The sequence below is a fragment of the Erythrolamprus reginae genome, chromosome 12, assembly GCF_031021105.1.
Source record: "Erythrolamprus reginae isolate rEryReg1 chromosome 12, rEryReg1.hap1, whole genome shotgun sequence".
NCBI classification, from domain to species: Eukaryota; Metazoa; Chordata; class Lepidosauria; order Squamata; family Dipsadidae; genus Erythrolamprus; species Erythrolamprus reginae.
In genome coordinates, this window is record NC_091961.1 from 24,521,378 (window position 1) to 24,547,953 (window position 26,576).

General features: G+C 44.9%; 1 protein-coding gene across 2 annotated transcripts in view; it reads right to left on the minus strand.

Moving 5' to 3' along the window:
* The window catches only part of ARHGAP32 (Rho GTPase activating protein 32), a 265,471-nt gene extending 247,260 nt beyond the window's left edge, over positions 1-18,211 (minus strand). For both annotated transcript variants that reach the window (XM_070765689.1, XM_070765693.1), the window contains exon 1: positions 18,141-18,211. The gene's annotated coding sequence lies outside the window, so the exon portion shown is untranslated. The remainder of the gene's footprint in view (positions 1-18,140) is intronic.
* Positions 18,212-26,576: the final 8,365 nt, after the last annotated feature.

Genomic DNA, 26,576 nt, shown 5'->3' on the forward strand with positions numbered 1-26,576 from the left:
TCTTACAGACAGGAACACGATGAAGCTTCACAGAGGTTTCACGAAGGCCAGGCAATAAAACAGGCTTCTTGCTGGCAAAAACAACACTGGAGATAATAAAACCCACGCCTCCCCCAAGTCTTCCAGACTTCTAGGCCACAAGCCAAGATCAGAGACGCCAAGAATCGAAGCAAGGTCACAGGACTCCCAGTTGATAACTCTCCACGAGACTGTAAGGGCGGGCCTGCCTTTTCAACCCTGCTGAGGAGAACCACACACAAACCCAGCTGTTGCCAATTCAGGGATGGAAATATCTTTCTAATTGGCCCCTTCTTTGAGCTGCACGTCTCTGCCTCATGTCTATTATAGCCTGTGCGTCTTCATCCAATGAATCCAGGCTACTAGCTGGGGAGAGTCCCTGCCCCGGGGGTCTCAGGCTGCTCTCCCTCCTCCTCCTCCTCCTGACGTTCCTCTCCCCTGTCTACCTGGTCCTCCCCCTCCTGGTCACTGTCCTCCTCCTCTGGGCATGGATCCAGCAGAGCTCCAGCCGGTCCCTGAGGAGCCTCAGGCTGAATCACAACACCTGCCAACTTATCAGGGTAAAGAAATCTGATTTCAAAAAGCACAAAAGTCAGAAAATCTCAAGTAAGCTGAACTGCAGGAAGCAAGTAGGAAAACCTGAACTATTATCTGGGAAGTGTAACATATTCTAAAAGAGACTTACAAGACTTTGCTTTCCTCTTCCATTTTGGGAGGAACTTCATCTGCCTGATGGGCTGAGGCAAAACCTAAGCATATAAAATTATCTGGCTTGGAATTTACTCTTCCACATTAGATAGCAAAGGTGCTTGGGTTCAGTGTTTGGTCTACATTTCTTCCCCAAACAGTGCCTTGCTTTGATTTGGTTTTTTTTTTCAAAGCTTCAGAGTACAGTGATCCCCCGCTCGTTGCGAGGGTTCCGTTCCAGGACCCCCCGCAACGAGCGGGTTTTCGCGAAGTAGCGCTGCGGAAGTAAAAACACCATCTGCGCATGTGCAGACGGTGTTTTTACTCCCACAGCGCTAGCGAGGAGCCGAAGATTGGGGGGGCGCGGCTGTTTGCCGCCGGCATGGAGGGCTTCCTAGCAGCCCCCCAAACCCGGGTTGGGGGTCCGGGGGGCGCTGGCTCTCGCCGCTTTCGAGCTGAATCCGGGAGCGCTCCCGGACTCAGCTGGAAAGCGCCGAGAACGAAAGGCAAGGAACGGCTTTTCCACGCCGTTCATTCTCGCCGCTTTCGAGCTGAATCCGGGAGCGAACTCGCTCCCGGACTCAGCTGGAAAGCGCCGAGAACGAAAGGCGTGGAACGGCTTTTCCACGCCGTTCATTCTCGCCGCTTTCGAGCTGAATCCGGGAGCGAACTCGCTCCCGGACTCAGCTGGAAAGCGCCGAGAACGAAAGGCGTGGAACGGCTTTTCCACGCCGTTCATTCTCGCCGCTTTCGAGCTGAATCCGGGAGCGAACTCGCTCCCGGACTCAGCTGGAAAGCGCCGAGAACGAAAGGCGTGGAACGGCTTTTCCACGCCGTTCATTCTCGCCGCTTTCGAGCTGAATCCGGGAGCGAACTCGCTCCCGGACTCAGCTGGAAAGCGCCGAGAACGAAAAGCGCCGAGAATGAACGGCGTGGGCGGGCGAAGGGCGGGCGGCAGCGAGGAGTTTGCGTGGGCGGTGGGGAAACTCCTCGCTGACGCCAGCAAGAGGGGGAAGACTCTGGGAAGCCGCCCAGCAGCTGATCTCCCGGTTGCCATCTACGCATGCGTGCCCACGGGCACGCATGCGTAGATGGTATTTTGACTTCCGGGTTGAAAAATAGCGAAGTACCCTGTTCGCAATGGTTGGGGACGCAATAAACGGGGGATCACTGTACTTCCCTTTTCACAAGGCAAACAAAGGGATTTATCTTTTGGCCAACTAAAAAAAATAGATGTATGAATTAAATCCTAAAATTTCTCATTTTTGTAGGCTGGACTTCCTAAACCATGTCCTCTTAGCCTTCTAAGGAGGAATGGAGGGAATAAACCTGTATAAACTGGATGCATGCCTTAAATTGGCATGGTTATTGAAATAGATGTCCATGTGCTGCCTCTATGTTGATTGAGGCAGGCAGGATTCTCTTGAGTACCATTTGTTGGGGGTTAAGGGAAAGGGAGGGTTTTGCCTTCTCTTTCTACTCAAGATCCCCATGTACAATTGGTGGGCCACTGTGTGACACAGAATGCTGGACTCAATGGGTTTTGGCCTGATTCAGCATGGCTCTTCTTATGTTCTAAGTGATGGCTTAGGTTCAGAGTCTGTTAGTTATCTAGTATTTAAGCCACATTCTTTCCTGGGAACTGTGCTCTTGTTTGCTCTACATATTCCTAATCAGATGGAACTGTGGTTCACATAAGCAACGTGAGAAAATATTATTTTACTGAAAGAGTAGTAGATCCTTGGAACAAACTTCCAGCAGACGTGGTAGATAAATCTACAGTAACTGAATTTAAACATGCCTGGGATAAACATATATCCATCCTAAGATAAAATACAGAAAATAGTATAAGGGCAGACTAGATGGACCAGGAGGTCTTTTTCTGCCGTCAGTCTTCTATGTTGCTATGTTTCTTATGTAAGTGTCACCATTTCATTATTTAAAAAAATTATCTGTCTGTTACAAAGCAGTTAAGGCCAAGCAAAAGGATCTCACCCCGCTTCTGGTTCAGTTCTAGAAAACTGCCAAATCATCCTCCCCTAATCACCCCTAGAATGATTAGGAAGGTCAAACAGAAGAGCCTTCTCTGTGGCGGCCCCGACCCTCTGGAACCAACTCCCCCCAGAGAATAGAATTGCTCCCACCCTCCTTGCCTTTTGTAAGCTTCTTAAAACCCACCTCTGCCGCCAGGCATGGGGGAATTGAGATACTCTTTCCCCCTAGGCCTTTACAATTTTATGCATGGTATGTCTGTATGTATGTTGGTTTTACAATAGGGGTTTTTAACTGTTTATATTGGATTGTCATATGCTGTTTACAGAGAGGGGCGGCTTACAAATCCAATAAAACAAAATAAAATAAAATCAAAATTAATTTTTCTAAAAGTTCTGCCCCAAAGGCATAGTATTGGGGAATAAACGTACCCTTGCTTTATTATATTATACAGTAAACTTCTGTTTTTCTCCCCATTTTGGAACCAGGAAATTGACAGAGATTGTACTCAAATGACTGCATCCAGTTATGGTCACCACACTATAAAAAAGATGTTGAGACTCTAGAAAAAGTGCAAAGGAGAGCAACCAGGATGATTAGGGGACTGGAAAATCATTAGTGGAGCTGGGCATGGCTACTCTAGTGAAGAGAAGGACCAGGAGACATGACAGCAGTCTTCCAATATTTGAGGGGCTGCCACAGAGAGGAAGGGGTCATGCTATTTTCCAAAGCACCCAAAGGCCAGACAAGGGATAATGGATGGAAACTGACCAAGGAGAGATTCAACTTAGAAATAAGGAGAATTTTTCTGACAGTGAGAGCGATCAAGCATTGAAACAGAAATTGCCTTCAGAAGTTGTGGGAGATTCATCCCTGGAGGCTTTCAAGAAGACCCTGGACTGCCATTTGTCAGAGATGGTGTAGGCAGGGTCTCCTGCTTGGACTAGATGACCTAAAATACAAGGTCCCTTCCAACTCTGTTAATCTGTTAAATCTGACTTCTCACGAGGTCACAACATCCCATTTCAACACTGAAACATTTTGCACATCTTTACTCTAAAATCTACAGGAGGTCTTGCTATTCATTGTATTCACTCAGTATATGGCCAGAATAGTTGCTCAAATTCTTATTTGGGATCTGTTTACAAAAAAATAAAAATCCATAGAGATTCCTATATTCTTTATGAGGAAGTAACATTTGCCACTGAAAATCATGATGACTTTATTAAAATCCTCCAGCAGGGATCGCATTTCATTCTGTGAAAATGCTTCGACAATATTTTTTGGCTATAAAATATTCTGTGCGAGAGTTGGGGGGGGCGTGGAGTGGGGGGGGGGCAATAGTAAAGCCAGAATATTGCTGACTAAAAGGGCGCTCATTGTGTCCAAATGATAAGTCCGTGGCATTAGCATATTCCAGGAAGAAAATTACAGTAAAAAAATAAAAAGAGATTGAAAACCACATCTCATCTCTTGGCAATTGCTCCAAATCTTCCTGCAGATCCAGAGCTGCTAAGATTTAAAGGTCACTGGAGCTATTATGGCCAGTTCTATGGTACTTTAACAAACAACTCCTTTGTTACCTTTTTTTCCAATGGAACAAAGATGCATCCATTACAATAATTAAGAGCTACATCCAAAACTTGTGTATGCATCATTTAACAATAACACCCTAGAATCTCCTTTTGTGGTTTTTAGTCATCTGTTATAAATCTCTTGTAGCTTACATACAGATAACTAGATGAACCTAGCGTCCATACTTTGAAAAAGAATCATATTTTCTTTCAGATCTACACTCTTTTCATATATTACATACCACTCTTTAAATTTATAAGTGATAGAAGCACTACAGTTTTACTAGAAACACCATATCGTATTTTATTTGTTTCAAAACTCCTTAAAAGCAAAAACCACACTAAATCAATTATATGTACAGTATGTTGATAAATATAATATTGGAAGATGCTAATTAAATTTACCTGCCTGAAAGATTACAATACCTTCATTTTTAAAGTATATATACCACTACATGAGAGCCAGAATGGTATAATGAAGAAATTTCTGGTTTATGAGTGGAGAGACCCAGATTCTAATCCTCCCTTAGGCAGTGAAGATGGCTGAGTAACTTTGAGCTAATCACATTCTCTCAGCTCTAAACTGGAAATCTAAAAAAATATATATACAGTATACCAATCCATACTGGACCGTCATGGTAGATTTAGTCCATTAGCTTCAAGTGACAAGGCCTTCATTCTGCAGTGGATTGATTTGTGCTATTAAAAACAATGTATCTGTATGGCATGAACTGGATGGTAGAAAAAAAACATTTTTTTCTGAAATGAATGAATTAATCTGCAAATTCCATCCATCAAAATGAAGATGTTATGGTGATTTTAAAAGAAGGACGGTGTAAAGATTCAGTTCAAAAGTATTCAATCAAATCTTAAATTGATTAAACTTTTCAAATTAAATTTGATTTGCTACATCAAATCAACAAACTCATTGGAATTTGTACACCCTTCTTCCAATTCATTTTCAGGATTACCATTAAGCAGAATGCTTTCATCTTCCAATTTGTTGCAAATCTGAGGTCATGGGAATTCTGCCAACATTTAATACAGTTCTGTATTAGCAAATAGTTCAGAAGAAAAGGATTTAGGGGTAGTGATTTCTGACAGTCCCAAAATGGGTGAACAGTACAATCAGGCGGTAGGGAAAGCAAGTAGGATGCTTGGCTGCATAGCTAGAGGTATAACAAGCAGGAAGAGGGAGATTATGATCCCGCTATATAGAATGCTGGTGAGACCACATTTGGAATACTGTGTTCAGTTCTGGAGACCTCACCTACAAAAAGATATTGACAAAATTGAACGGGTCCAAAGACAGGCTACAAGAATGGTGGAAGGTCTTAAGCATAAAACGTATCCAGAAAGACTTAATGAACTCAATCTGTATAGTCTGAAGGACAGAAGGAAAAGGGGGGACATGATCGAAACATTTAAATATATGAAAGGGTTAAATAAGGTCCAGGAGGGAAATGTTTTTAATAGGAAAGTGAACACAAGAACAAGGGGACACAATTTGAAGTTAGTTGGGGGAAAGATCAAAAGCAACGTGAGAAAATATTATTTTACTGAAAGAGTAGTAGATCCTTGGAACAAACTTCCAGCAGACGTGGTAGATAAATCCACAGCAACTGAATTTAAACATGCCTGGGATAAACATATATCCATCCTAAGATAAAATACAGAAAATAGTATAAGGGCAGACTAGATGGACCATGAGGTCTTTTTCTGCCGTCAGACTTCTATGTTTCTATGTTTAACATGACAGTCAACCTTTTAAAAAGTCAATGCAGGATGGTGTCTAGCACAACTGTAAGCCTGGAGGATTTCAACTCCCAGAATTTCCCAGCCAGCCTGGGAATTCTGGAATTTGAAGTCCTCCAGGCTTAAGGTTGGAGACCCCTGGGCTAGCCTACGTATGATTATGAAAAAAAAAAATGGTAACTACACAGACAACAAGAAGCCACATACATGTTACTTATTGCAAACATAGATGACAATATTTATAAAGCATGGAAAACATTTTCCAACAGCAGGGAATTATTACTCATACATTTTAAAGATACTTATCAACAGAGCAGAGAAATGTGTGATTACTAATTGGATATGTGTGCTGAATCATATTTCTTGATATAACAACCAATATAGCTGTAGAATGAGTCAAAATGCACGAATAAAGCAAAAGTAATGTAAGGGAGAGAGGGAAGGACATTGTTTCAATATATATGAGAAATTATGTCAACAACATATGAAAAACCTTTTTAATTTTGATTTAAGTACATGCCCACAAATAAGCTGAGAATTTTAAAATGCCAAAACGCACCCAGAAAATCTGGTTTGGCTTCACAATTTCTAATCTAAATAACAAGAAAAATGCAGGTTAGCTTATCCGCAGGTGGAACATTATTCATGAAATCTTTGTTAAAACTTAAGGGTCAGCTTATCTACCAATATGGATGGGCTTTTACATAATCATGCAGTATATAACATAGTTGCCATTAATACAATATACAACAGGGGTCGACAAACCCAGGCGCCTGGTCGCCAGTGGCGCCTAGAAAATGTTGTCTGGCGCCTAGAAAATGTTGCCTGGTGCTTGAGGAGTTGAGAAAGGGTCGGACCACATGGCCACATCCCGCCCTTCTCCTCCCGGACCTGACGGAGCTGCTCTCTCTCCATTCTACCCCCCTCCACCTCCCCGAAGCCATTTCAAGAGGACGCCCCGCCGCTCCCTCAGCCGTCGGGGGAGAGCGGCTCTGCGGGGGCCGTCCACGACCTCCCCAATCGGGGCTCTCTCACACCCCGGGGCCCTTGTAGCCTCCCCGGGAGTCGCGGATTGGCTGGGCGTCCTCCCCGTCCCAGAATGCCTTGCATGGCGCGTCATTGAAGAGAGACCATGATGGCGGCGGCCGCGGCCGCGGCGGGGGGAGCCTCCGAGGTGATCGCCCAGCTGGAGAGCGCGGCCAAAGTGCTGATGGTGAGGGAGCCGCGCGAGGCCGGCAGCTCGGCCGGGGGGAGGCGGAGCGGGTGACGGGGCGGGAGGAGCCGGGCTCCGTCCTTTCACAGGGAAGCCCCGGGAGTTGCCCTCTTCCCCCGGGGGATGGCTTCTCTTTGGACTCCTCTAGGGAAGCATCCTCGCATAACCCCGGGAGGTTGCCCATCGCCCTTTCATGGCCCTAAGAAACTTTTTTTGCAACCGGGACGGGTCTTTACTCTCCCGTTCCGTCCGGTCGGAAGCTGCAAAACCCCGTGCAATCTTTTCTTCAGCTTTTACGAGCCTCTCCAGACCCCGAGGCGGGCAAAACCCGGGCAGAATCACGTTGTTGGCCACCCTTCGCTTTTCTCCCTGTGCGCTTTCCATTAACCTCTTGGGTGAAGCTTGGATTCCACTTCATTGATACCATCCTATCCCGGCGTAATTCTTTCCTTCTCACTTCCACAATCCACGTGTTCGAATCTATAATCAGGAGTGGTTCCCCCCTCCCAACACACACTTCTCTTCTTCCTCCCCTTTTAATACCATTTTATCCTCCCTCATCTATCTATCTATCCATCCATCCATCCATCCATCCATCTATCTATCTATCTTCTATGCCGCCCAATCCATTCATCATCTAACATTTATTTATCTATCTGTCTATTTATCTATCATCTATAAATCCATCCATCTTCTGTCTTTCTGTCTATCTGTCTTTGACTATCTGCCTGACTGTCTATTTATATCTACCTACCTACGTCTGTCTGTCTGTCTGTCTATCTATCTATCATATACCCACCCTACCTATCTACCTACCTATCTATCATATATCTACCTACCTATCTATTTATCTATCTATCTATCATATATCTACCTATCTATCTATCTATTTATCTTCTATGCTGCCCAATCCATTCATCATCTGTCTCTCTGTCTATCTCTCTTTGACTATCACTGTCTGTCTATTTATACCTATCTATCTATCTATCTATCTATCATATATCTACCTATCTATCTATCTTCTAATCCCCAGCACTTCTCCTAGGAACACAGGGAGGCGAAGGGGCGAGGGGGGGGAGAGAAAACGGGAGGCTCAGGAAGGGAGCTCGGGAAGGAGCCCACGGTCAGTCGGCTGCGGGCGGGAGGAAAGCGAATGCCACGGGGCTGGGCTCGGCTCCCCCCTCGGCTCCCCCCCTTACCAGCCCCGCCGCGGAAGGCTCCATTCTGTTCCCTGCCGGCCCGATTTTTTTTGTTAAATTAAAAACCAAGTTTGCTTAAAAAAAATTCTGGCTCCTAAATTTTTTGGCTGGCTCCTAGATTCTGAACAACTTTGTCGACCCCTGATATACAATATTTTGCTATTTCATCAGTACAGTATTTACATTTACATTGTAGCAATAGGACTGATGATTTGGAAGCTATGCATTCTGAATTGGTGACTTTCTGATTTAGTGTTTGGCTATATTCAATTATACCAAAGTAAAAAAGTGCATTTTGCAAGGTAAATTCTAATATCCAGATATAAGTGATTCACAGTTGCTGTACAGTATATGAAACATTTTATCCTTCAGTTTTAATGTAAATGTTTACTACATCATATTAGCATGAGTGAAATTGTCTCAATGCTTTGAACAAATATTACTGGAAGTTAGGAAATAAAGTTGTTTAATAACTGAACCCAAAGTTGTCGAGAATCAGGCTGCATAAACCCTAATTATTCTTCCAGAAACAAAAACGTCAGACCATAATTCTATTTAGCTTTGGATCATTACTGATTAGCACTTCTAAGTTTCAGGGAACAAACAGCATTTGAAGAGTAAGGAACATACAATTCCATTTAGTTCCCCTTAAAACATTCTGCAACAATTTATTTTTATTTTTAAGACCATCCTTATATTATTTGTTATTCTCAGTCTTTAGTTTTCTGTTCTGAATAACAACAGCATATAATGATTTACAAAAACTGCCATGTTTGGTTTCTTGGTTTGGGCTAAAAGGGAATTACTAGTCCAAAATCATCCAGGACAAGTAGCTTTCCTTAATTTTAGCTACTGTTCAAACTTGCAATGGCACCGAATGAACCTCTACTCACGAACTTAATTTGTTCCGTGACCAGGTTCTTAAGTAGAAAAGTTTGTAAGTAGAAGCAATTTTTCCCATACAGATCAGCGTAAAAGAAAATATTTATTTATTTGTTTGATTGATTTTTATGCCACCCTTCTCCTTAGACTCAGGGTGGCTTACAACCTGTTAGCAATAGCACTTGTTTTTAAACAGAGCCAGCATATCCAGGTCCTCATTTTACCCACTTCAGAAGGATGGAAGGCTGAGTCAACCTTGAGCCGGTGATGAGATTAGAACCGCTGACCTCCAGATCTAGCAGTCAGCTTCAGTGGCCTGCAGTACAGCATACCACCTGCTGCGCCACCCTGGCTCTCAATAATGCATGCAAATCCATTAGGATGCGTGCAAACCCATTAGGAAAGAAATAAAAGCTCAGAATTTGGGTGGGAGGAAGAGGAGGAAGACAGTCATTGCCAAAGGAAGAAGGTGAGGTGAGGGGAATCAAAAAAATCCAAAACCTTTAAGGCTAAAAAAAAAAAAAGAGGGACTCTGAGGAGGCGAGGAAGAGCATGTACCTCCCATATACACAGCATGAGGCTGCCTCCCATATACTGTGCCAGAGAGAGAAACCAGGTGGGCGAGAGAGGGGAACCTCCTGCTCCTTTGACCAAAAGGAAGCTGCTGCTGCTACCTGCTTCCTTTTCCTTGCCATGCTGAAGGGCTCCCCTCTCCTCTCGCTCGCTTTGTAGCCAGTGCCTTTCCTTCACTGTGGTGACTCCTTGGTTTGGCTGAAACCAAGTTGATTTGCCTTTCCACACCCAGATGCTCCGGGAAGCAACCCCGCACCAGGTATATGGGAGGCAGCGTGAGGGAGTCACCACAGCAAAGTGGTTTATTCCCTCTCCAAGCGCCCAGAGAAAGGAAAATGCTCCGTTCACTCTGGGCTATCTAGAGCGAAGGGAGTGTTTCTTTTCTCTGGGCACTGGCAGAGGTTTATTCCCTCTCCAAGCGCCCAGAGAAAGGAAAATGCTCCGTTCACTCTGGGCTATCTAGAGCGAAGGGAGTGTTTCTTTTCTCTGGGCACTGGCAGAGGTTTATTCCCTCTCCAAGCGCCCAGAGAAAGGAAAATTCTCCGTTCACTCTGGGCTATCTAGAGCGAAGGGAGTGTTTCTTTTCTCTGGGCACTGGCAGAGGTTTATTCCCTCTCCAAGCATCCAGAGAAAGGAAAATGCTTTGTTTGCTCTGGACTGCCAAAGCCTCCTTAAGCCTCCGAAAGGCTCCTCTGGCAGCCCAGAAAAGCCCAAGATGGCCAGGATTAAAGGGGGAATGGCAGGAAACTGGCTGGGCCTTTGTGCCGCTCTCAAATTTCCTGGGAAATTTTTCCGGGCTCGGGTTCTTAAGTAGAAAATGGTTCTTAAGTAGAAAATGGTTCTTAAGAAGAGGCAAAAAAATCTTGAACACCCAGTTCTTATCTAGAAAAGTTCTTAAGTAGAGGCGTTCTTAGGTAGAGGTACCATTGTCCTTCCAACCAGTCTTCAGAGTTTGGGCCACTGCAGCATATCCATGCATGTGGTCCTTGCTAGCTTCCATCAAAAAAAGTCCATGATGAAACAGGCAGGAGAATGCAAATGGCAGCCACCTTTTATTTTTTCTTGCTTAACAACTTGCAGCGATTCACTTAACGGTGGCAACTGGATCCATCAGAATCGATGCACAATCATTTGACATCCCACTATAATAACTGTGTTGCTTAATGACAGCAATTCCTGTCCCAATTGCCCATCATATATCGAGGATTACCTGCAATCTTTCACGGTCAAAGTATGACCCTGACACTGGGGGCTTTCCAGCTAGATTATTGCTAGTAGAAAGTTATTTCGGTTATAAATTATTTAGATGGTTAGCATTCCTCGCCAAAGCTCACCTGTGCTCTTGGTAACAGGCTCAACTGAGAATCTTGATTACAACCATTTATCTTCGCAATTCCTAAATTCCACTTCTTTTAATTAAAGTGGTTTCCCTGCATGTAGGAATTGTGTGTGTGTGTGTGTGTTTACCTTCAGATCAGTCTTAACACCTGGAAACTGCCTGGAGAAACCTCTGCATTTTTCTTGGCTACATTATTCAGTAGTAGTTTGGGATGAGAAACAATCACTGGCCCACCAAGGTCACTGAGCAGACTTCATGCCTAAGGCCTCACAGTTTCTAGTCTGGTGCCTTCACCACTAGACCAAATTGGCTCCTATTAGGATTTATCTTTTGTTTACTTGCAATCATCTACCCCATCATCATTTCAAGAAACTAAAGAGTTATCTGTATGCTAAATCCCTGGTGGACAGTTCCCTCGTGGGCACAATGTAATATTTTAATGAATATCTTTTGGATCAAAACAGATGTACCTTCCCTGGTAATGAACCTCTAGCAGCAATGGAAATAATGAGGGGGGAAAACTGTTTCCAACTCTCAGTGATTCCAACAAAATATGTGGAGTTCTCAATGGCGTCTTTGTTTCTCTTCCGGAAAAGGGCAACAGAGCAGTCAAGACTTTTTCCATGCTGCACTGTGGCCGAAGGCCAGGATAAGACAGGGCTACAAAATCTGCTTCCTCTAAACTTGGCTGCAGCCAATTAGCTGGCCAACACCCTCTTTATTTTTTTGCCCAAGAAAAGGGCATTTGAGACTGGTTGCTAGTTGGCACAAAAGCCTGTGAGTCTGCCTCGAGGGGAAAATGTCTATGTATAACAAGCAGGAAGAGGGAGATTATGATCCCGCTATATAGAATGCTGGTGAGACCACATTTGGAATACTGTGTTCAGTTCTGGAGACCTCACCTAAAAAAAGATATTGACAAAATTGAACGGGTCCAAAGACGGGCTACAAGAATGGTGGAAGGTCTTAAGCATAAAGCGTATCAGGAAAGACTTCATGAACTCAATCTGTATAGTCTGGAGGACAGAAGGGAAAGGGGGGACATGATTGAAACATTTAAATATATTAAAGGGTTAAATAAGGTCCAGGAGGGAAGTGTTTTTAATAGGAAAGTGAACACAAGAACAAGGGGACACAATCTGAAGTTAGTTGGGGGAAAGATCAAAAGCAACATGAGAAAATATTATTTTACTGAAAGAGTAGTAGATGCTTGGAACAAATTTCCAGCAGACGTGGTTGGTAAATTAACTGAATTTAAACATGCCTGGGATAAACATATATCCATCCTAAGATAAAATACAGTAAATAGTATAAGGGCAGACTAGATAGACCAGGAGGTCTTTTTCTGCCGTCAGACTTCTATGTTTCTATGTAAAAGTATAAGACTGCGGGCAACAATTATTTCCCCTTTTACCTCCCAAGACTATGGAGGCCTAACAAAAACAGGTGCTAGGGGATCTTCTCACTGCTCGCTGTATTGTGAGCAAGGGAGGATGTGGAACAAACAGGATTCTGACATAAAATATTTGTGACAACACCATTCTTGTGCGTGGCTAATGTGCCGCCGACATACTGTACAACTTCAGATCTGGTTTTGAGCAGCGAAGGAGACAGAGATGCTGTAAACCATTGTGAGGATCGCCCCTCTCTCTTTCCCTTTCCCAAATGATTCACTTGGGAGGAGTAAAACAACAAAATGCCTTCGTATCTTCCTCTTGCAAGGATCACTACGATCAGGATCATGCTTTGTACAAAGCTTGTTTTAATGTGAAAACCACATCTGAGCTAGGTTAGCACATTATGCTATGACTCAAATCATAATTTATGAACGACAGTATTATTGTGGTTCATGACATGCTGAGACAAAGCCAAACAGATCACATTATTGCTTACAATTATTGCTCGCCTTCTGTCAAGCAGAGAAAGTTTGTGAATCCTTGAAAACTATCTGTGATCCTGAAGTACTGTGGCCTACAAAGTGACTTGAGCTTCATCTAGATCCACCTACAGGAACCTCTACAAGCAGAAGGTGTGTGCCTTCCTTCCAAATGAGTCAGCCTTGTTTCGAAAGGTTGTATATGTATAAATACGTCAAGGCATTTATTCCATGCTGCAAGCAGATTGCTGGGTGCTAACTCTGTAAACCACTTAGAATGCATTGTAAACCACTTTATAAGTGCTATTGCTATTTAATGTCGTATCAACTGATTGGAAATCTTCCAAACAGAAATCCAGATCATCTTGTTTTATACTTTTTCACAATCAATGAAAATGACACCATTCATTCAAATAAATGATCTGCAGCATTGAAGTTTTAACAAATAAAATATACTGCCTATCAATACCACTGCTTTGATAAAAAATATCCGTAAAGTGCTACAGGAATTAGATGAAGAAAGTGGTTGGCCATAAAGCTGAAGTGAACTATTATTCCTCTGCAAATACATATCCAGTTGTTGTTGTTGTTGTTGTTGTTGTTGTTGTTGTTATTATTATTATTATTATTATTATTATTATTATTTGGATTTGTATGCCGCCCCTCTCCGAAGACTCTCCCAATTAAAAGAGTCTCCCAATTAAAATGTGGCTGCCTGAACCATCAATGGTATTAGTGACAGTCCTAATGAGGCTAAATTTCTTTGTGTATTTGTACGTTCATTCATATACTGTATATATAAGAATTAGCATTTAATGATCGCCAAGACTAAAAAATTGCTCAAATATATACAGAATGGGGTTTTCTTAAGGTAGATATTCCCATCCATTCAAAATTCTCAATGTTGAATGGTGTTATTTCCAGATGGTAACAAGATGCCCAAACGTTTTTTTAAAAATCCATTTATGCTCTATACATTTAGTTCAAAATCTATTTGTATGCATCCTTTCACAAGATTTTAGCTATTATATATAATGAATATCAAACGTTCCCCTTTCACAAACCACCACACAATACTAACATACCCTCCATGGATTGTAACAATTTACACATCTTATTGTCATCTTTGTTCAATATATTTATTTCATGTGATGTTAAGAGGCTTAAATGAGCAACAAAGTACTTAAAAACCTTGTCTCACTCTCCTCCCAGAATAACAAAGGAAGCAACTTTTGATTGAAACAAAAGTTTCAAATGGAGCCCTGTACAGCAAACATTTTGAGAGGGGGAAAAAATAAAACAATGGAAACATTCTATTTATCCATCAACAAAACAGACTATTTGCAATGCTTACATTGGAAACCTAAGACCCTTTTTAGGTAAAACTTCTTGAACAGAAAAGATGAAAAAGCATCGGTTCAAGACGCTGCATTCATTGCACATAATTAGAATGAACAGCAGATTCGGGAAATGGCACAAGTCCTTTGTTAGCCTCTGTTCATTGCAGCACTCATGAAGGACACAATTGCTCATGGAGGAATTTCTCCCTATCTTGATAGAAACCACCATTACTTTTATGGCTGCATTAGCACATTCTAGAATACCCTCCCCTTTCAATCATTCAGCACTTGCCTGCAAAGTCAACTTTCTTAGCAGCACTTCTCAAGAACCTCTTCGAATTATTACCGCATAGTAGTGAATAGATGTCCTTTGATTGTAAAGCAATGTCCTTATGTTATGGCCTAATAGAACTCCGGGGATCATGAAGCCACTCATGACTATTCCAACAAAACTTTCCAATGTCACTGCCTGAGCAGTGTCATCATTCTCCACCTACCCACCCATCCCACAGAAATAGATTCTCAAAAAAAACAGGGAAGTTACTCTCACCTAAAGGTATGCAGCCAATCTTCTTATACTTTCCCAAGCCCCAAATTTCTCTGGAACCTAGTTGATTGCATTGGCTGCCGATCAGTTTCCGGTCACAATTCAAAGTGTTGGTCAGGACCTTTAAAGCCCTACATGGCGTGGGACCAGATTACCTCCAGAACCGCCTGCTACCGCACGAATCCCAGCGACCGCTAAGGTCCCACAGAGTTGGCCTTCTCCGGGTCCCGTCGACTAAACAATGTCGTTTGGCGGGCCCCAGGGGAAGAGCCTTCTCTGTGGCGGCCCTGGCCCTCTGGAACCAACTCCCCCCCGGAGATTAGAACTGCCCCCACCCTCCCTGTCTTTCGTAAACTGCTCAAGACTCATTTATGCTGCCAGGCATGGGGGAGTTAAGATATTCCTTCCCCCTAGGCCATTACAAGTTATGCATGGTATGTTTGTGTGTACGTTTGGTTTTATTATAAGGGTTTTTAGTTGTTTTACTAATTGGATTTCTACATGCTGTTTTTATCATTGTTGTTAGCCGCCCCGAGTCTGCGGAGAGGGGCGGCATACAAAACCAATAAATAAATAAATAAATTAAGAATTAACCTTTGGACACATCTTCACAATGTGACATCCTTATCTGTCCCATCATGATACCTTATGGAAAAACATCTTTTGCCAGACCAGATTTCTGTAATTGGAACTCCAGGGAAAGTCATCAGAGATATCCTTCCTTCAGAGCAGGGGTGGGGGGAACCTAACGTGCACTAGATTGGAGATCCAATCTTCCAAGATTGGACGAAGTCCACACATAGAACTTCAATATAATTAATGTTAAGATTCTAGAGAGGTTAGTCAGAGAATTGTCGTTGTATTAGACCAGATTATCATCTAGTCCAAATTTGGCAACTTTAAGAGTTGTGGACTTCAACTCCCAGAATTCTCAAGCCAGCATACCTGGCTGGAGCATTCTGGAAGTTGAAGTCCACGTCTTAAAGTTGCCAAGTTTGAAGACCTCTGATCTAGTGTAATTGCTGCTAGTGTTGGAAATAGAAACATAGAAGACTGACGGCAGAAAAAGACCTCATGGTCCATCTAGTCTGCCCTTATACTGTACTATTTTCTGTATTTTACCTTAGGATGGATATATGTTTATCCCAGGCATGTTTAAATTCAGTTACTGTGGATTTACCAACCACGTCTGCTGGAAGTTTGTTCCAAGGATCTACTACTCTTTCAGTAAAATAATATTTTCTCACGTTGCTTTTGATCTTTCCCCCAACTAACTTCAGATTGTGTCCCCTTGTTCTTGTGTTCACTTTCCTATTAAAAACGCTTCCCTCCTGGACCTTATTTAACCATTTAACATATTAAAATGTTTCGATCATATTCCCCCTCAACTATTGTTGAGATCTAGATGTCAGGGAAGTTCAGTCAACATGCAGCCAAATCCTAACTGAACACGGTTTAGCAAAAGGGAGGTGGTTGAATGGCCGTACTGCCAAGGCAGCCTTAAAACTGCGCTATCTGATTCAAACTTGACTGAAAGTAATCCTCATCACCAGACGAGATTGCCCAGCTCCACGGAAGACACAGAAACAAACAACAAAGGAACATGTTTATTAAGCCTTGTGGAGTATCTGGAATTCTCTCTTAAGGTTTTGTGTGCCAGAGCTCATTCAAGGGAAAGTCACAAAGGACTCAGATCGTGAAAGAGCCATTCAAAGCCCTAAGTCCTTGGCCCTTCACAGAACAAGGCGAGCATTACCATGCAACGCGGCTCTGAGCTGTAGTTTGATCTATGCAATTCCGTCACGACAACAGCCCACGTGTCCAATGAAGTAGAGTGTCATCCGCAAGAAACCTACGTCATAATAAATCTCTGGGGTGCCGCATGAGCCTTTTGTTATTTCCTTGGTCCAAGCCATAGGCTACCATCTCCCCCATCACTCAGGTAGCAAGAATCCCAGCTAAAGGCTTTGCCCGCTGGAATTAAAGTAACCCACCAGGCATCACAATCCCTGACTCAAGGAAAACCCTGCGGAGAATGGCCAGCCTACCTTTGGAAAGGTTGTTGCCGAGCAGCAACACAAACACCAACACCCGCCCCTTATGAAAGGATGGGGACGACCACCAAAAAAGGGGAAAAGATAAAGATGATCCCACAGATCCCACTCAATTCTGGGCACCATTCACTAAGAGGGAAAGCAGCCCTACTGCAGGTTTTGAACCCAAGGCCTCATTTCAACCCTCTTTTCCTCCCATCCCCACAAATTTCCAAGCTGCAGATATATGCAAGGTGGTCTGGGGATCCCTGGGGATCCCAGAGACCCTCTGCAAAGTCAAAAGAAACATTGTGGACAATATTAAGCCACAAAACCCTGCTTCATGCTCCATCCCTGGATACAGGCAATGCATCTCGATCCTAAAAAGCGCTTTTAGGGGTTGGGGGGGTCTCATGGCTCATTGTCAAAGAGTCCCCCCCAAAAAAACGCTTTTAGGGGAGGGGGGTCTCATGGCTCATTGTCAAAGGGTCCCCCTCCCAAAAAAGCGCTTTTAGGGGTGGGGAGGTCTCATGGCTCATTGTCAAAGGGTCCCCAAACGAAAAAAAAAATGCTCTGGAAAAGCAAGCTGCGGATCGAGAAATGTAGTCCCTGCCTCCCCCTTTCTCCCGCCCCCACCTACACGCGCGCACACACACACACACACACACACACACACACACACAATGGCTGGGTGAAAGCCACGCTTTTTAACCCGTCACATCGCACGGAACACCCCCCCCCTCCCAGCCTGACAAAAGACCCAACCGTTAAGGGATCGGGTAGATGGGGGGGTGTCTCTCTCCCCCTCTCCTTCCCATATAAGACAGCCCACCTACCCGCTCCAGAAAGTCTTAAAGCCATTTAAAAAAGGGGGAGAAGGTGACAACTAGCCAGGCTTTTTGGGGGGGGAAGGGTCCCGTTGAGGCTCGAGGGAGGTGGGTGATTTGGGGAGCGGTCCCACGGGCAGCCACCCATTTTCCCCCCCGGACTACAACTCCCATCCTCCCCTGCAGCCCCCACCCCACCCCCCCAGCCAGCCAAGCCCGACCTTCAGGGGGAGACCAAGCAGGGCTGCGGCATGTGGGAAAAACGGGCCCCGAGGTCCTGCTTACCTCCGCGGAGGAACGAGGGACGCTGCTCCCCTTCGCGCCGCCGCCGCTGCTTCACCCGCGCCGCCTCCTGGCCGGGGCCGCCTCAAGGCAGCGCGCGGCGGCGGGGCGCATCCCGGCTCGGGGCCGGCCGGGGCGAGAAGAAGCCGGGGCGGGGGAGCCCGACCGGGATAAGCCGTAAGGAAGAAGGCCGAGGAGGAAGAAGGAAGGAAACGGCCGCCCGCTAAAAGCCCTCAGCGCCGCGGGGCCCCCTCCGCCACCTTCGCCTCAGAGGAGGAGAAGGAGCCGCAACGAGGCAACGGTGGCGGGCGGTGGCTAAGGCGCAGGCGCGCGCAGGCCGCTCCCCCTCGCGCGGCGGCCGAGGAGGCCAGGAGGAGGCGGGGCCGCGCGCTTTCGAAGCCACGCCCTCTCACGTTCCGACGCGCGGCGATGCTGGGGGGGGAGCTCGGAGGGTTGAGGGGAGGGAGGGGGAGAGGGGGGGAGGAACAGGTAGATAGACGGAGAGAAGGGAGGGAGGGGGAAGAGAGGGAGAAAAGGAAAGAAACGCAGGGGTGAGAGGGAGGGAACGGCAGAGGGGGTGGGAGGGGAGGGAGAGACGTGGGGGAGGGGCAAGGAGGGAAGGGGAGGGTGGGACAGGGAGGGCATAGAGCAGTGTTTCCCAACCTTGGCCACTTGAAGATATCTGGACTAAGGGGCGAGTACAAGTTTATTTATTTATTTATTCATTTGTCCAATACACAAATACATAGGAAGAAAATAGACATGTAGTAATATATATAAAGGTAAAAGTGAACTTAGAGGAGAGGATATATGAAAGAAAGAGAATATACAGTATAAGATAGGAGAAGGAAAGGAAAGACAATTGGACAGGGGACAAAAGGCACACCAGTGCACTTATGTACACCCCTTACTGGCCTCTTAGGAACCTGGTGAGGTCAATCGTGGAGAGTCTAAGTGAGAAATGTTGGGGGTTAGGGGTTGACACAATTGAGTCCAGTAATGAGTTCCACGCTTCAATAAGAGTGCCTTCCGTCCCCTGTCCTATTGCTCTCCTATATCTCCTATACCTTTCTTCTATTCGTATATCTCTTCTTCTATTCTTTCATTGATATCTTCTATTACTGTATCTTCTTTTCTATTATTTCTTAGATATATTTTACTATGAGTATCTGCTCTATAACCTTCATCATGTATTTTACTATGTGTATATAGATATATATACCCACTATATATTCATTCGCTGGCTGGGGAATTATGGGAGTTGAAGCCCAAATATCTTCAAGTGGCCGAGGTTGGGAAACACTGGCATAGAAGAAACATAGAAACATAGAAACATAGAAGTCTGACGGCAGAAAAAGACCTCATGGTCCATCTAGTCTGCCCTTATACTATTTTCTGTATTTTATCTTAGGATGGATATATGTTTATCCCAGGCATGTTTAAATTCAGTTACTGTGGATTTATCTACCACGTCTGCTGGAAGTTTGTTCCAAGGATCTACTACTCTTTCAGTAAAATAATATTTTCTCATGTTGCTTTTGATCTTTCCCCCAACTAACCTCAGATTGTGTCCCCTTGTTCTTGTGTTCACTTTCCTATTAAAAACACTTCCCTCCTGGACCTTATTTAACCCTTTAATATATTTAAATGTTTCGATCATGTCCCCCCTTTTCCTTCTGTCCTCCAGACTATACAGATTGAGTTCATTAAGTCTTTCCTGATACGTTTTATGCTTAAGACCTTCCACCATTCTTGTAGCCCGTCTTTGGACCCGTTCCATTTTGTCAATATCTTTTTGTAGGTGAGGTCTCCAGAACTGAACACAGTATTCCAAATGTGGTCTCACCATCATTCTATATAGTGGGATCATAATCTCCCTCTTCCTGCTTGTTATACCTCTAGCTATGCAGCCAAGCATCCTACTTGCTTTCCCTACCGCCTGACTGCACTGTTCACCCATTTTGAGACTGTCAGAAATCACTACCCCTAAATCCTTTTCTTTTGAAGTATTTGCCAACACTGAACTGCCAATACAATACTCAGATTGAGGATTCCTTTTCCCCAAGTGCATTATTTTACATTTGGAAACATTAAACTGCAGTTTCCATTGCTTAGACCATTTATCTAGTAAAGCTAAATCATTTACCATATTACAGACGCCTCCAGGAATATCAACCCTATTGCACACTTTAGAGTCATCGGCAAATAGGCAAACCTTCCCTACCAAACCTTCCCCTATGTCACTCACAAATATATTAAAAAGAATAGGACCCAGAACAGATCCTTGTGGCACACCGCTTGTAACCTGACTCTGCTCAGAATACTCGCCATTAACAATAACTCTCTGATGTCTACGCTTCAGCCAGCTGCAAATCCATTTGGGAGAGAAGGGGGTGGGGAGAAGAGAGAGGGTGGGAGAGAAGGGATAAGGGGGAGGGAGAGGAGGGGGGAGAGGGAAGGTAGAAGGGGAGAAGAGAGCAGTGAGAGAGAGGGAAGGGGAGAGGGAGGGAGGGAGGGAAGAGGGGAGGGAAAGAGGAGAGAGGGGTGGGAGGGAAGTTAAAAGGGGAGAGGAGTGAGAGAGAGGGAGGAGAGGGAGGGATGGAAGAGGGGAGGGGAGGAAAAGGGGAGGGAGCACAGGGATGAGAGTAATGGAAGGGCAGAGGGGGTGGGAGAGAAGGGAAGGGGGAGAATGTGGGAGGGAGGGGAGAGGGAGGGAGAGAGAGAGAAATCATATATAGAAGTGAAGTGAAAGGGCAACAGATGCAGGGACTTTCCATTGCATCCTTGGGGAAGTCTGTTGACATCGCCTTTTCCCTCCACACCTTGGGCTTTTCTGCAGCTACCAAGTCCATTTAGTGACCCTTCAAAGTCGCAGCATCACTGAAAAAAGGCAAGTTATGACCGTTTTTCCATACTTGCAACCATTACAGCATCCCTGTGGTTGTGTGATCACAATTCAGATACCTGGTAACTGATTCACGGCTGTTCCAAATATACCTGCATTTGGGCTTGCCAGGTGGGCTTGCAGAAGCCAAAGCGTCTTGCCGCACATCGACAAGACCCCCGTGCTTGTGCACTGCGGTGAATTGCTTGGAAAACGGTCGAGATGCCAAATCGCTGAGGCATCAGTGAGGAGCTGTAAAGCATCGTGGCCGGGTTTGTCTTGCACATTAAGGCCAAAATGTGGCCGGTTGGTTTTGTGGCTTACGTTCCTTAGTGTAAACTCTGGCTCAGAGAGGCTTTGCAAAGAGAGGCTTTTGGAAAGAATCCCACTCTATGACTTCGCCCAGGACATCAAGCTATAAACTGTGGTTTATGAACACATGTCCCAATTACACATACGATGGGCTGATCGGACTGTAAACTGGGACTGTGCACTATACTCTCCACCCGTGGGGGAAATGTTTAACCTTTTCCCCATGGGTGGGAAGTATAGTGCACAGCCTCAGTTTACAGTCCGATCAGCCCATCGTAGAAACATAGAAGACTGACGGCAGAAAAAGACCTCATGATCCATCTAGTCTGCCCATATACTATTTTTTTGTATTTTATCTTAGGATGGATATATGTTTATCCCAGGCATGTTTAAATTCAGTTACTGTGGATTTATCAACCACGTCTGCTGGGAGTTTGTTCCAAGGATCTACTACTCTTTCAGTAAAATAATATTTTCTCATGTTGCTTTTGATCTTTCCCCCAACTAACCTCAGATTGTGCCCCCTGGTTCTTGTGTTCACTTTCCTATTAAAAACACTTCCCTCCTGAACCTTATTTAAACCTTTGACATATTTAAATGTTTCGATCATGTCCCCCCCTTTTCCTTCTGTGCTCCAGACTTTACAGATTGAGTTCATTAAGTCTTTCCTGATACGTTTTATGCTTAAGACCTTCCGTTATTTTTGTAGCCTGTCTTTGGACCCGTTCAATTTGATCAATATCTTTTTGTAGGTGAAGTCTCTAGAACTAAATATCTATGTTTGTATGTCTATTCATTCATCCAGTTGATCTGTTTGTCTGGTCCATCTGTCTTGCCTTGTCTGTCTGTCTGTCCATCCATCCGTCCAGTTGATTATGATCTTAACAATTGTATGCATTTTATATAATAATAATAATAATAATAATAATAATAATAATAATAATAATAATTAAAACAAAAATAATTTATTAGACTTGTATGCCACCCCTCTCCGAAGACTCGGGGCAGCTCACAACACAATACACAGATTAAAAACAGATTAAAACCCTTATCATAAAAATTAATCACATAACCCAAGCAAACCATACATAAATCTTAATAGCTAAGGAGAATATCAACTTAATATCAACTTAAATTAAAACTTCAACATAAAAGTTTCAAAATGAACAAGAGTCTCTTTACAATGACATGCAACGACTGGCATAAGTCAGTGAAAGTGGTCCCAGTGGTACTTGGCACCCTGGGCGCAGTGCCAAAGGATCTCAGTGGACATTTGAAAACCATAGGAATTGACAAGGTCTCAATCTGTCAATTGCAAAAGGCCGCTTTGCTGGGATCGGCAAACATAATTCGCCGCTACATCACGCAGTCCTAGGTGCTTGGGAAGCGCCCGACTGGTGATGAAATACGAAATCCATCATAGTGATCTTGTTTGCTGAGTTGTATTGACATAATAATAACAACAACAACAACAACAATAATAATAATAATTTATTAGACTTGTATGCCGCCCCTCTCCAGAGACTCGGGGTGGCTCACAACAACAATAACACAATATAAATACAAATCTAATAATTAAAACTATGGCGAAAACCCATTATCTTAAAAAACAAGCAGTAATACACAATCAACACCCAATATTACAGCCATACTCACACATAACTTTTAATGGTCAGAAGGGGTGGGGCATATGTTAGTTGCCCCACGGCTGGCGACATAGATAGGTCTTAAGGCACTTGCGAAAGGCGGGGAGGGTGGGGGCAGTCTGGATCTCCAGAGGGATTATGTGCAGAAGTGAAATTGAATGAAAGGACATGCGCATGCGTGAGTGGAGCAAGCACCCGAGCACATAAAATGCTGCAATGTGCACCGGTAGCGAAGGTTCAGTGGAACCTGCTACAGAAGTCATAAAGGCACAGCAAACTGACCAGGTGAACTGAGCAAGTCCCATTCCTGCTATGGAGCATTCTTATTTCCCCACATCAGGATAAACGTCACTGAGGTGTGGACTTTCCATTCTTGAATCACTTCCTCAAAGAAATCAGGAGAATTTTTTCCTGACAGGTAACAACAATCCAACCCCTGGAACATTTTACCTTCAGAAGGTGTGGGTGCTTCAATGTCAGATGCTTTTTAAGAAGGGACTGGACAGCCATTGGTCTAAAATGGTATAGCGCAGTGGTGGCGAACCTATGGTATGGGTGCCATAGGTGGAACATGGAGCCATATCTGCTGGCACGTGAGCAATTGCCCTAGCTCAGCTCCAACATGTATGTGTGAGTTGGCCGGCTGATTTTTGCCTTGGAAAAAGAGGCTCTGGGAGGGTGCTTTTGGCTTCCAGAGAGCCTACGAGAGAATGGGAGGGGATCTTTTTACCCTTCACCGGTTCCAGGGAAGCCTTTGGAGCCTGGAAAGGGCAAAACACGAGCCTACTGGTGTGGATGCTGTCAAAGTCCCTAGTGAAAACAATGTCCTCAAAAGGGGCTAAGTGCAACCCAGCCTTGTGGGGTCACTCACGAACGCGAATCCTAGAAAGAAAACCTGGACACATTGTCTCCCTGGGTGAAGTGACATGGTGTAGAGCCAAGTACCTCTTTTTATTTGGGAACATAAGGAAATGGAGATAATTACACATACATGTCAAGTGATACATCAATGACATCACTTCAAACGTATCTTTTTGAGTTCTTCCTTTTCCCATAGATATCAAAAAACTCTTCCTCAGAGCAGATGTTCCTCACACCTAATTTCTCTGAAGTCTTCTGCCTTATCTCACTAATCTTCCTTAATCACCCTGTCATCCTGTTGTATGCTTCAGGCAATGTAAATCCCCCCCCTTTGAACCTATAACGTCCTGTCCGGAATGGTGAAAACTTTGTTTATTGTGAGATGTTTATTTGAGCCCTTTTGTTTCCTTGTTGTAATTGCCAGGAATGCAGATTAGGCAAGTTTAGTGCCCTCCTGTCCTGGATATAGAATCAGGGTAAGCAGAGTATTTTTATGCTAGAGGTCCAGATATATAATTATAATACAATCCTATTCTAACATATTTCATGCTATACTGCAACATACTGAGCCCACCAGAAGTTGGGAAATAGGCTGTTTCTGGCCTCCAGAGGGCCTCTGGGGGGGGGGAAGCTGTTTTCACCCTCCCCAGGTATTGAGTTATGGGTGTGGGCACTCGCGCATGTGCAAAACCCCGCACACATGCTCTTCTGCCACCCGAGGGAAAAAAGGTTCACCATCACTAGTAGAGCGTTTCTGGCTTAAATAGGGGGTTAGACTAGATCAGTGGTCCCCAACGTTTTTTCCACCAGGGACCAGTTTCAGCAAGACAATTTTTCTATGGCCCAGTGGGGGCAGAAAGGGGCATGGTTGGGGGCGGGATTAAGCATGGGGGTGCTGGTCCTCCCCGCCCCTCTTTCCCGTCATCGTCCTGTGGCCGACAGAACCTGCCTCCCAAGCCCTCTTGCCCAGCGGGAGCTAAGCGCTGGAGAGAGGGGGTCAGGCTGCCTCCCCCCAGCCAAAAAGAGGCTTGAGCCTCTCGGTCCTTCCCGCCCCTCTGTTCCATCCATCGTCCTGTGGCCGGCAGAACCTGCCTCCCGAGGCAGCTTGCCCGGCGGGAGGCGAAGCGCTGGAGGGAGGGGGTGGCGGCATGAGGGCCGGCAGCTGCTGACTCCACGGACCGGTGCAACATGACCTCACAAGGTCCCTGTATTTGATTATTTTTTTTTCCAATTCTCTCTTGCTAAAATAATCAGAAAATAAGCTTGGGACTAAAACAGGAGAACTGGAATGTTTTAGGCGTGAATGACAGCTTGCAGGAATTAATGCAAAAAAAAATTATATATGCGCAGAAAAATATCAGATGAGGAAAATAGCTGGAAATCTCTTGCGTGAAGTAGTAGGTTATTGCACTTTTCTTTGCAGGGTGTGTGTAAGTTTCGGCTGGAGGAATGTGCAATCTTAGCAGTGCTTACCAGCAATGCGAAGAGCCTTTTTTTTTTAAACCAGTGAGTCAGAATGCAGGCCAGAGATACCGTATCAGAATGGGGTGGAAGGAAGTCATTGAACAACCACAGGTTATATTTTGGCTCAAGGGCAAGTTTTGTTTCTGAGTAGGAACAGCTAACATCCGTAGTCATGGGCTGCTTGAACTATTGGTTGCCGATCAGTTTCCAGTCACAATTCAAAGTGTTGATTATGACCTATAAAGCCCTTCATGGCACCGGACCAGAATATCTCCGGGACCGCCTTCTGCCGCACGAATCCCAGCGACCGGTTCGGTCCCACAGAGTTGGCCTTCTCCGGGTCCCGTCGACTAAACAATGTCGTCTGGCGGGACCCAGGGGAAGAGCCTTCTCTGTGGCGGTTCCGACCCTTTGGAACCAGCTCCCCCCTGAGATTAGGATTGCTCCCACCCTCCTTGCCTTTCGCAAACTCCTTAAAACCCACCTCTGCCGTCAGGCATGGGGGAACTGAAACATCTCCCCCTTGCCCATGTAGTTTTGGTGTTAGATTGATTGTGTGCTTGTTTTTAATATTCTGGGGTTGTTTTTTATGAATTTTTTAGCTTAACATTGTAATTGGATTGGTGGGTATTGGATTTGTTATTATGTATTGTTTTTACCTTATTGTGAGCTGCCCCGAGTTTGGGGAGAGGGGCGGCATATAAATCCAATAAATCGAATCGAATCTGTTGTAGGCTAAAATTGCTCTTTGTAACCCATGTGAGCCTCATAGGGCCTCCTGATGGCAAACCTAGGACATGTCACAACATTGGGTATGGGGTGTATGACACCCAGGGGTGGGCAGCAGGCAGGACGGGGTGGAACACAGTTCCACCGGCAGAAATGAAGATGTGTGTGCAGCTCCAGCTGATCAGCGGCTGTCACTTCCTGGATTACTGGTCTCGGCTTGGCTCTCCTTTTTTCCCCTGCTGCTGCTGCTGCTGTGTCTGTGCTCCTTGCTTTTTTCCTCTTTCCTCCTTCCTGGCCTCAGACAAGCTTCCCTCTCTCCTGCTCGGCTCCCCTCCAGCCTCCCGCGACCACCTCCCGCGTGAGGTGCAAGCAGAAGGCGTGGGTGGAAGCGGCGCTGGCAGCATTTATGCTTCTGGTAGCTCCCGTTCGCCTAGCTACCCAGCCTGAGGCGGAGGGCGACCCGGGAAGGAGAGCGCAGGAAATGCAAAGCAAATTGTCACCCCATCGAGCGACACTGGTAAGGTTGTAAGTCGAGGACTTAAC